The 12,201-nt window shown below is 43.0% G+C and overlaps 2 non-coding genes across 2 annotated transcripts; both read right to left on the bottom strand.

Annotated features, from left to right (window-relative positions):
* Nucleotides 1-805: 805 nt before the first annotated feature.
* On the bottom strand, nt 806-877 carry trnac-gca (transfer RNA cysteine (anticodon GCA)). Its single transcript has one exon. It is a non-coding gene; the product is annotated as a tRNA-Cys (tRNA).
* Nucleotides 878-9,928: 9,051 nt separating this feature from the next.
* Nucleotides 9,929-10,000, bottom strand: trnac-gca (transfer RNA cysteine (anticodon GCA)). Its single transcript has one exon. It is a non-coding gene; the product is annotated as a tRNA-Cys (tRNA).
* Nucleotides 10,001-12,201: the final 2,201 nt, after the last annotated feature.

The raw sequence follows: 12,201 nt of genomic DNA, 5'->3' as shown, positions 1-12,201 counted from the left end.
CTCCTTTTCAGAGGATCAGAATGGAACTACGTCAGATTAACTGTAAAATGTTTTGACAGAAAAAGAGATAGAACAGCAGAAGCAAATGTTTAAAACGGAGATCAATAGAGTTCAGGAGAAATATATTCCTCAAAAAACATGAACAAACTAGTCAATAATGAAACACCATTGGATTGCCCATCCCCATCTGTAAACAATACTTACGATAATAACATTACACAATATTATAAAAAGGATATGGAGGCATTGGAGAAGATGCAAAAAAATCTACTGGGATGACAAAAGAACTGAGAGGATATAACTATCAGGAAAGATTGAACAGGCTGGAGCTCTTTTCTCTCGAAAAGAGATGGCTGAGGGGTGACCTGATGGAGATCTTTAAGATTATGAAATTGTTAGACATGGAGAAAATGTTTCCAATTGTGGGGGAGTCCAAAACCATCGGTCATCAATATAAGATCGTCATGACGAAATCCAAGAGGGAATTCAGGAGAAACTTCTTTACCCAGAGAGTGGTGAGAAGGTGGAATTCGCCAGCATAAGGGGGAGTTGAGGCCAGGAGCTTAAATGTATTTAAGGGGAAGCTGGATAAAAAAATGAAGGAGAAAGGAATGGAAGTGTTTGCTGATAGGCTTAGATCAAGTAGGTTGGATGTTCACGTGGAGCAACAATGCCAGCACAGACCAGTTGGGCCAAATGGCCTGTTTCTCTGCTGCAGACTCAATGTCACTCAACAAAAAGAAGAATCCTGCAGGTAAGGAAGAGTGACGGTTTGACTCCCAACAGGATGAACTTAAAAGCGGACAGGGGACATTTGGATTTGAACCAGAGACGTCTTGATTTGCAGTCAAATGCTCTACCACTGAGCTACACCCCCACATCTATAATTGTTGCTTGCACACACAAGGTAACGGAACTTAGTACCTGGCAGTCACCAACATTGAGACAACCAACCTGAACAGAAGCTTCATCAGTTAATCTGGGAGACAAATAACGATGGCAATCAGAAATGTTTCATGAATGGAGTGAGTCACACTATTGTGCACAGATGCGATGCACAGTCCAACATGGTAAGTCTTGTCACTGAGCTTCAGTGAACACATCCTGACCACAGAACGCGGAACTAGAAGCAGCAGAAAAACGATACCTGAATTTCAACCAGAAGTTTCTCCAGCTGCAATTAAATGCTCTCTCACTGTGCTCTGCCCCCAGCTCTTTAGATCGTTGCAGTCAACACAAGAAACACCAGGTTCAATGTGCAGTTTCACAACATCATGCTCTCAGTGCCATGTATGTAAATGTGCAGAATATCCCATCAATTTAATAAATTATCATCCTGCAGGCATTAGGCAAGTGTGGACAGGAGGAGATAGTGTGTGAAGTGACTGAAACATGTGTTAATTCAATACGTTCGTTTGCAGGTTGCGGAACTGCAGTGGGTCTTCATGAATGGAAAAGTGTGTAAATTGCAGAATTCACATCCTAACCATGAAATGAGAGGCTGTGAGTTTCCAAAGTGTAAATTCTCTAGGAGATAAAACTGGAAAATGCTAAAAAGTCTCTTTTCGTCCGTCAGATGCAAGCAGAAACTGCTGGCGACAGGTTTGTGTCCTTCCTTCGCAATCGTTAATTTAAACCTTATTATGTTATGATCGATATTGCCTGGTTGTTCCCCTAAACTTTGATTTCTTATCTCCTTCGTTTCACTTCCTATTACGAGATCTAGCAGTGATTCCTCTCTTGTCTGCTTGTCTCTGTTGTCACCTTTCATCACTCCAGCCTGCAACCCCTGCCTCATTCTCCCTCTCAATCACTCACACACTCAATCAATCATTATCTCACTCACTCACACACTCACTCATTCACTCACACATTCACTCACTCACTCATTCGTTCATCCACATATTCACTCACTAACTCACTCATTAACTCATGCATTCACTCACAAACACTCACACACTCATTCACTCACAAACTCAATCATTCACTCACTCACTCAGTCTTTCACTCACTCATTCACTAACGCACTCACTCATTCACTCATGCACTCACTCGTTCACTAACACGCTCACTGACTCACACATTCACTCAGTCCCTCACTCACTCACTCACTCATTCACTCATGCAAACAGTCGTTCACTCACTCAAACACTCACAGACTCACTAACTCACTCAGTCACACTCACTCACTCAGTCGTTCACACTCATTCACTCACTCATTCACTCATATACCCAGTCGCACTCACTCAATCACTTATTCACTCACACTCACTCGCTCACTCACTCACGCTCTCCCACAATCGCTCCACCCTAAGAGATTGAGAAAGACAGAAGTAAGACATGGACCTAAGTGATAAATTGGAACAAAACTCCTTTTCAGAGGATCAGAATGGAACTACGTCACATTAACTGTGAAATGTTTTGACAGAAAAAGAGATAGAACAGCAGAGGCAAATGTTTAAAACGGAGACTAATAGAGTTCAGGAGAAATATATTCCTCAAAAAAACATGAACAAACTAGTCAATAATGAAACACCATTGGTTTGCCCATCACCATCTGTACAAAATACTTACAATAATAACATTACACGATATTATAAAAAGGATATCGAGGCATTGGAGAAGATGCAAAAAAATGTACCAGGATGACACAAGAACTGAGAGGATATAACTATCAGGAAAGATTGAACAGGCTGGAGTTCTTTTCACTCGAAAAGAGAAGGCTGATGGGTGACCTGATGGAGATCTTTAAGATTATGAAATTGTTAGACATGGAGAAAATTTTTCCACTTGTGAGGGAGTCCAAAACCATCGGTCATCAATATAAGATCGTCATTACTAAATCCAATAGGGAATTCAGGAGAAACTTCTTTACCCAGAGAGTGGTGAGAAGGTGGATTTCGCGAGCATAAGGATTGTTGAGGCCAAGAGCTTAAATGCATTTAAAGGGATGCTGGACAAAAAAAATGAAGGAGAAAGGAATGGAAGAGTTTGTTGATAGGCTCAGATGAAGTGGGGAGGAGGTTCACGTGGAGCAACAATGCCAGCACAGACCAGGTGGGCCAAATGACCTGTTTCTCTGCTGCAGACTCAACATCAAGAAGGATCCTGCAGCTGCAGGGAAGGCAGACTGACGGTTTGACTCCCAACAGGATGAACTTAAAAGACTACAGGGAGCGTCCAAATTTGAAACAGAGACATCTTAAACTGCAGTCAAATGCTCTACCACTGAGCGACACACACCCCCACCCAGCTGTGATCGGTTCTTGCACCCACAAGGTAACGGAGCTCAGTACCTGGCAGTCACCAATGTTGATACAACCAACCTGAACAGAAGCTTCATCAGTTATTCTGGGAGACAATTAACGACGGCAATCAGAAGTGTTTCATTAATGGGATGAGTCAAACTATTGTGTACAGATGCGATGCACAACCCAACATGGAAAGCCTTGTCACTGAGCTGCAGTGAACACATCCTTACCATAGAATGTGGAACGAGAAGTACCAGCCAAACGACACCTGAATTTCAACCAAAAGTTTCTCCAGCTGCAGTCAAATGCTCTCTCACTGTGCTCTGCCCCAGCTATTTAGATCGTTGCCGTCAACACACGAAACACCAGGTTCAATGTGCAGTTTCACAAGATCATGCTCTCAGTGCCATATGTGTAAATGTACAGAATATCCCACCAATGTAATAAATAGTCATCCAGCAGGCATTAGGTAAGTGTGGACAGGTGTTGATAGTGCCTGAAGTGACTGCATCATGTGTTAAGTCAATACGGTCGTTTGCAGGTTGCGGAACAGCAGTGGATCTTAATGAATGGAAAAGTGTATAAATTGCAGAATTCACATCCTGACAATGTAATGAGAGGCTGTGCGTGTCCAATGTGTGAGTCCTGCAGGAAATGAAGGTGGAAAATGCTAAAAAGTCTCTTTTCGTCCGTCAGATGCAAGCAGAATGTGCTGGCGTCAGATTTGTGCCGGTCTTTCTCAATCATAATTTAAACCTTATTATGTGATGATCGATATTGCCTGGATGTTCCCCTACACTTTGATTTCTAATCTCCTACGTTTCACTTCCTATTACGAGATCCAGCAGTGAAACCTCTCTTGTCTGCCTGTCTCTGCTGTAACCTTTCATCACTCCAGCCTGCTCTCCCTGCCTCACTCTCCCTCTCAATCAATCACACACTCACTCAATCACACACAAAAGCAAAGCCTTTGACAAGGTACCGCATGGTAGGTTGTTACATAAGGTTAGATCTCACGGGATCCAAGGTGAGGTAGCCAATTGGATACAAAATTTGATTGACGACGGTAGACAGAGGGCGGTTATAGAGGGTTGTTTTTCAGACTGGAGACGTGTAACCAACAGTGTGCCTCAGGGATCGGTGCTGGGTCCGCTGTTATTTGTTATTTATATTATTGATTTGGATGAGAATTTAGGAGGCATGGTTCGTAAGTTTGCAGATGACACCAAGATTGGTGGCATTGTGGACAGTGAAGAAGGTTATCTAGGATTGCAACGGGATCTTGATAAATTGGGCCAGTAGGCCAATGAATGGCAGATGGAGTTTAATTTAGATAAATGTGAGGTGATGCATTTTGGTAGATCGAATCGGGCCAGGACCTACTCCATTAATGGTAGGGCGTTGGGGAGAGTTATAGAACAAAGAGATCTGGGAGTACAGATTCATAGCTCCTTGAAAGTGGAGTCACAGGTGGATAGGGTGGTGAAGAAGGCATTCAGCATGCTTGATTTCATTGGTCAGAACATTGAATACAGGAGTTGGGTTGTCTTGTTGAAGTTGCACAAGATATTAGTAAGGCCACATTGGAATACTGTGTACAATTCTGGTCACCCTATTATAGAAAGGATATTATTAAACTTGAAAGAGTGCAGAAAATAATACTCGGATGCTACCGGGACTTGATGGTTTGACTTATAGGGAGAGGTTGGAAAGACTGAGACTTTATTCCCTGGAGAGTAGGAGGTTTAGGAGTGATCTTATAGAAGTCTATAAAATAATGAGAGGCATAGATAAGGTAGATAGTCAAAATCTATTCCCAAAGGTAGGGGAGTCTATAACGAGGGGGCATAGATTTAAGGTGAGAGGGGATAGACACAAAAGGGTCCAGAGGGGCAATTTTTTCACTGAATTGGTGGTGAGTGTCTGGAACGAGCTGCCAGAGGCAGTAATGGAGGCGGGTACAATTTTATCTTTTAAAAAGCATTTGGACAGTTACATGGGTAAGATGGGTATGGAGGGATATGGGCCAAGTGCAGGCAATTCGGACGAGCTCAGTGGTATAAACTGGGCGACATGGACATGTTGGGCCGAAGGGCCTGTTTCCATGTTGTAAACTTCTATGATTCCACTTGTGGGGGAGTCCAAAATCATCGGTCATCAATATAAGATCGTCATTACTGAATCCAATATGGAATTCAGGAGAAACTTCTTTACCCAGAGAGTGGTGAGAAGGTGGAAATCGCTAGCATAAGGGGGAGTTGAGGCCAGGAGATTAAATGCATTTAAGGGGAAGCTGATAGGCTTCGATGAAGTAGCGTGGAGGTTCACGTGGAGCAACAATGCCAGCACAGACCAGTTGGGACAAATGGCCTGTTTCTCTGCTGCAGACTCAATGTAACTCAACAAAAAGAAGAATCCTGCAGCTGTAGGCAAGGCAGACTGTTGGTTGAATTCCCAACAGGATGAACTTAAAGCATTATAGGAAATATATGGATTTGAACCAGAGGTCTCCCAATCTGCAATTAAAGGCTCTACCACTGAGCTACACCCCCACATCTGTAATTGTGTTTTGCACACACAAGGTAATGGAGCTCAGTACCTGGCAGTCACCAACATTGAGACAACCAACCTGAACAGAAGCTTCATCAGTTATTCTGGGAGACAAAGGACGACGGCAATCAGAAATGTTTCATGAATGGAGTGAGTCACACGATTGTGTACAGATGCGATGCACAACCCAACATGGTAAGTCTTGTCACTAAGCTTCAGTGAACACATACTGACCACAGAACGCGGAACTAGAAGCAGCAGAAAAACGACACCTGAATTTCAACCAGAAGTTTCTTCAGCTGCAATTAAATGCTCTGTCACTGTGCTCTGCCCCCAGCTTTTTCGATCGTTGCAGTCAACACAAGAAACACCAAGTTCAATGTGCAGTTTCACAACATCATGCTCTCAGTACCATGTATGTAAATGTGCAGAATATCCCATCAAGGTCATAAATAATCATCCAGCAGGCATTCAGCAACTGTGGACAGGAGGAGATAGTGTGTGAAGTGACTGCAACATGTGTTAATTCAACACGTTCGTTTGCAGGTTGCGGAACTGCAGTGGGTCTTAATGAATTGCAAAGTGTGTAAATTGCAGAATTCACACCCTGACCATGAAATGAGAGGCTGTGAGTGTCCAAAGTGTAAATTCTCCAGGAGATAAAAGTGGATAATGCTAAAAAGGCTCTTTTCGTCCGTCAGATGCAAGCAGAAAGTGCTGGCGACAGGTTTGTGTCCTTCTTTCTCAATCGTTAATTTAAACCTTATTATGTTATGATCGATATTGCCTGGTTGTTCCCCGACACTTTGATTTCTAATCTCCTCCGTTTCACTTCCTGTTACGAGATCCAGCAGTGATTCCTGTCTTGTCTGCCTGTCTCTTTTGTAACCTTTCATCACTCCAGCCTGCTCTCACAGCCTCACTCTCCCTCTCAATCACTCACTCACTCAATCAATCATTCTCTCACTCACTCACACACTCACTCATTCACTCACAATTTCACTCACTCACTCATTCGTTCACTGACATATTAACTGACGAACTCACTCACTCACTCATTAACTCATGCATTCACTCAAAAACACTCACGCACTCATTCACTCACAAACTCAAGCATTCACTCACTCACTCAGCATTTCACTCACTCATTCACGAACACACTCACTCATTCACTGGTGAACTCACTCATTCACTCACACATTCACTCACTCACTGATTCGTTCACTGACATATTAAGTCACTAACTCACTCACTCATTAACTCATGCATTCACTCACAAACACTCACACACTCATTCACTCACAAACTCAATCATTCACTCACTCACTCATTCTTTCACTCACTCATTCACGAACGCACTCACTCATTCACTCGTGAACTCACTCGTTCACTCACACACTCACTGACTCACACATTCACTCAGTCCCTCACTCACTCACTCATTCACTCATGCACACAGTCGTTCATTCACTCACTCACTGACTCACGCATTCACTCACTCAATCCCTCATGCACTCACTCACACACTCACAGACTCACTAACTCACTCAGTCACACTCCCTCACTCAGTAGTTCACAATCATTCACTCACTCACTCACTCATGTTCTCAGTCGCACTCACTCACTCTCTTATTCACTCACACTCACTCGCTCACTCACTCAATCACTCCCACAATCGCTCCACCCTAAGAGATTGAGAAAGACAGAAGTAAGACAAGGACCAAAGTGATAAATTGGAACAAAGCTCCTTTTGAGAGGATCAGAATGGAACTACGTCAGCTTAACTGTAAAATGTTTTGACAGAAAAAGAGATAGAACAGCAGAGGCAAATGTTTAAAGCGGAGATCAATAGAGTTCAGGAGAAATATATTCCTCAAAAAACATGAGCAAACTAGTCAATAATGAAACACCATTGGATTGCCCATCCCCATCTGTACACAATACTTACAATAATAACATTACACAATATTATAAAAAGGATATGGAGGCCTTGGAGAAGATGCAAAAAAATCTACTAGGGCGGCAGGGAAAAGCCTGTGAACTACAGACCGGTGAGCCTGACATCTGTAGTGGGTAAGTTGTTAGAGGGTATTCTGAGGGACAGGATCTACAGGCATTTGGAGAGGCAGGGACTGATTAGGAACAGTCAGCATGGTTTTGTGAGAGGAAAATCATGTCTCACGAATTTGATTGAGTTTTATGAAGGGTTAACCAAGAAGATAGGTGAGGGCTGTGCAGTAGACGTGGTCTACATGGACTTCAGCAAAGCCTTTGACAAGGTACCGCATGGGAGGTTGATACATAAGGTTAAATCTCATGGGATCCAAGGTGAGGTAGCCAATTGGATATAAAATTGGTTGACGACAGAAGACAGAGTGTGGTTGTCGAGGGTTGTTTTTCAAACTGGATGCCTGTGTCCAGCGGTGTGCCTCAGGGATTTTTTTGCATCTTCTCCAAAGCCTCCATATCCTTTTTATAATATTGTGTAATGTTATTATTGTAAGTATTGTGTACAGATGGGGATGGGCAATCAAATGGTGTTTCATTATTGACTCGTTTGTTCATGTTTTTTGATGAATATATTTCTCCTGAACTCTCTTGATGGGTCCGCTGTTATTTATATTAATGATTTGGATGAGAATTTAGGAGGCATGGTCAGAAAATTTGCAGATGACACCAAGATTGGTGGCATTGTGGACAGTGAAGAAGGTTATCTAGGATTGCAACGGGATCTTGATAAATTGGGCCAGTGGGCCGATGAATGGCAGATGGAGTTTAATTTAGATAAATGTGAGGTGATGCATTTTGGTAGATCGAATCGGGCCAGGACCTACTCCGTTAATGGTAGGGCGTTGGGGAGAGTTATAGAACAAAGAGATCTAGGAGTACAGGTTCATAGCTCCTTGAAAGTGGAGTCACAGGTGGATAGGGTGGTGAAGAAAGCATTCGGCATGCTTGGTTTCATTGGTCAGAACATTGAATGCAGGAGTTGGGATGTCTTGTTGAAGTTGTACAGGGCATTGGTGAGGCCACACTTGGAATACTGTGTACAGTTCTGGTCACCCTATTATAGAAAGGATATTATTAAACTAGAAAGAGTGCAGAAAAGATTTACTAGGATGCTACCGGGACTTGATGGTTTGACTTGTAGGGAGAGGTTAGACAGACTGGGACATTTTTCCCTGGAGAGTAGGAGGTTTAGGGGTGATCTTATAGAAGTCTATAAAATAATGAGGGGCATAGATAAGGTAGATAGTCAAAATCTTTTCCCAAAGGTTGGGGAGTCTATAACGAGGCGGCATAGATTTAAGGTGAGAGGGGAGAGATACAAAAGGGTCCAGAGGGGTAATTTTTTCACTCAAAGGGTGGTGAGTGTCTGGAACGAGCTGCCAGAGGCAGTAGTAGAGGCGGGTACAATTTTGTCTTTTAAAAAGCATTTGGACAGTTGCATGGGTAAGATGGGTACACAGGGATATGGGCCAAGTGCAGGAAATTGGGACGAGCTTAGTGGTATAAACTGGGCGACATGGACATGTTGGGCCGAAGGGCCTGTTTCCATGTTGTAACTTCTATGATTCCATATGATTCTATGATGACACAAGAACTGAGAGGATATAACTATCATGAAAGATTGAACAGGCTGGAGCGCTTTTCTCTCGAAAAGAGGAGGCTGATGGGTGACCTGATGGAGATCTTTAAGATTATGAAATTGTTAGACATGGAGAAAATGTTTCCACTTGTGGGGAGTCCAAAACCATCGGTCATCAATATAAGATCGTTATTACTAAATCCAATAGGGAATTCAGTAGAAACTTCTTTACCCAGAGAGTGGTGAGAAGGTGGAATTCGCCAGCATAAGGGGGAGTTGAGGCCAGGAGCTTAAATGCATTTAAGGGGAAGCTGGATAAAAAAATGAAGGAGAAAGGAATGGAAGTGTTTGCTGATAGGCTAAGATGAAGTCGGGTGGAGGTTCACGTGGAGCAGCAATGCCAGCACAGACCAGTTGGGCCAAATGGCCTGTTTTTCTGCTGCAGACTCAATGTCACTCAACAAAAAGAAGAATCCTGCAGCTGCATGAAAAGAAGACTGACGGTTTGACTCCCAACAGGATGAACTTAAAACATCACAGGGAGCGTCTGGATTTGAACCAGAGACCTCTTGATCTGCAGTCAAATGCTCTACCACTGAGCTACACCCCCACATCTGCAATTGCTTCTTGCACACACAAGGTAACGGAGCTCAGTACCTGGCAGTCACCAACATTGAGACAACCAACCTGAACAGAGGCTTCATCAGTTATTCTGGCAGACAAATAACGACGACAATCAGAAATGTTTCATGAATGCAGTGAGTCACATTATTGTGTACAGATGCGATGCACAACCCAACATGGTAAGTCTTGTCACTAAGCTTCAGTGAACACATCCTGACCACAGAACGCGGAACCAGAAGCAAAAGAAAAACGACACCTGAATTTCAACCAGAGGTTTCTCCAGCTGCAATTAAATGCTCCCTCACTGTGCTCTGCCCGCAGCGTTTTGGATCGTTGCAGTCATCACAAGAAACACCAGGTTCAATGTGCAGTTTCACAACATCATGCTATCAGTACCATGTATATAAATGTACAGAATATCCCATCAATGTAATAAATAATCATCCAGCAGGCATTAGGCAAGTGTGGGCAGGAGGAGATAGTCTGTGAAGTGACTGCAACATGTGTTAATTCAATGCGTTCGTTTGCAGGTTGCGGAACTGCAGTGGGTCTGAATGAATGGCAAAATGTGTAAATTGCAGAATTCACATCCTGACCATGAAATGAGAGGCTATGAGTGTCCAAAGTGTAAATTCTCCAGGAGATAAAAGTGGATAATGCTAAAAAGTCTCTTTTCGTCCGTCAGATGCAAGCAGAAACTGCTGGCGACAGGTTTGTGTCCTTCTTTGTCAATCGTTAATTTAAACCTTATTATGTTATGATCGATATTGCCTGGTTGTTCCCCGACACTTTGATTTCTAATCTCCTCCGTTTCACTTCCTATTACGAGATCCAGCAGTGATTCCTGTCTTGTCTGCCTGTCTCTTTTGTAACCTTTCATCACTCCAGCCTGCTCTCACAGCCTCACTCTCCCTCTCAATCACTCACACACTCAATCAATCATTCTCTCACTCACTCACACACTCATTCATTCACTCACAATTTCACTCACTCACTCATTCGTTCACTGACATATTAACTCACGAACTCACTCACTCACTGATTAACTCATGCATTCACTCAAAAACACTCACGCACTCATTCACTCACAAACTCAAGCATTCACTCACTCACTCAGCATTTCACTCACTCATTCACGAACACACTCACTCATTCACTGGTGAACTCCCTCATTCACTCACACATTCACTCACTCACTCATTCGTTCAATGACATATTAAGTCACTAACTCACTCACTCATTAACTCATGCATTCACTCACAAACACTCACACAATCATTCACTCACAAACTCAATCATTCACTCACTCACTCAGTCTTTCACTCACTCATTCACGAACGCACTGACTCATTCACTCGTGAACTCACTCGTTCACTCACACACTCACTGACTCACACATTCACTCAGTCCCTCACTCACTCACTCATTCACTCATGCACACAGTCGTTCATTCACTCACTCACTGACTCACACATTCACTCACTCAATCCCTCATGCACTCACTCACACACTCACAGACTCACAGACTCACTAACTCACTCAGTCACACTCCCTCACTCAATCGTTCACACTCATTCACTCACTCACTCATGTACTCAGTCGCACTCACTCACTCACTTATTCACTCACACTCACTCGCTCACTCACTCCATCACTCCCACAATCGCTCCACCCTAAGAGATTGAGAAAGACAGAAGTAAGACAAGGACCAAAGTGATAAATTGGAACAAAGCTCCTTTTCAGAGGATCAGAATGGAACTACGTCAGATTAACTGCAAAATGTTTTGACAGAAAAAGAGATAGAACAGCAGAGGCAAATGTTTAAAGCGGAGATCAATAGAGTTCAGGAGAAATATATTCCTCAAAAAACATGAACAATCTAGTCAATAATGAAACACCATTGGATTGCCCATCCCCATCTGTACACAATACTTACAATAATAACATTACACAATATTATAAAAAGGATATGGAGGCCTTGGAGAAGATGCAAAATAATCTACTAGGGCGGCATGGAAAAGCCTGTGAACTACAGACCGGTGAGCCTGACATCTGTAGTGGGTACGTTGTTAAAGGGTATTCTGAGGGACAGGATCTACAGGCATTTGGAGAGGCAGGGACTGATTAGGAACAGTCAGCATGGTTTTGTGAGAGGAAAATCATGTCTCACGAATTTGATTGAGTTTT

Source organism: Heptranchias perlo, unplaced genomic scaffold (assembly GCF_035084215.1).
Source record: "Heptranchias perlo isolate sHepPer1 unplaced genomic scaffold, sHepPer1.hap1 HAP1_SCAFFOLD_97, whole genome shotgun sequence".
Classification (NCBI taxonomy): domain Eukaryota; kingdom Metazoa; phylum Chordata; class Chondrichthyes; order Hexanchiformes; family Hexanchidae; genus Heptranchias; species Heptranchias perlo.
This window is presented reverse-complemented; position numbering and strand designations above follow the sequence as displayed.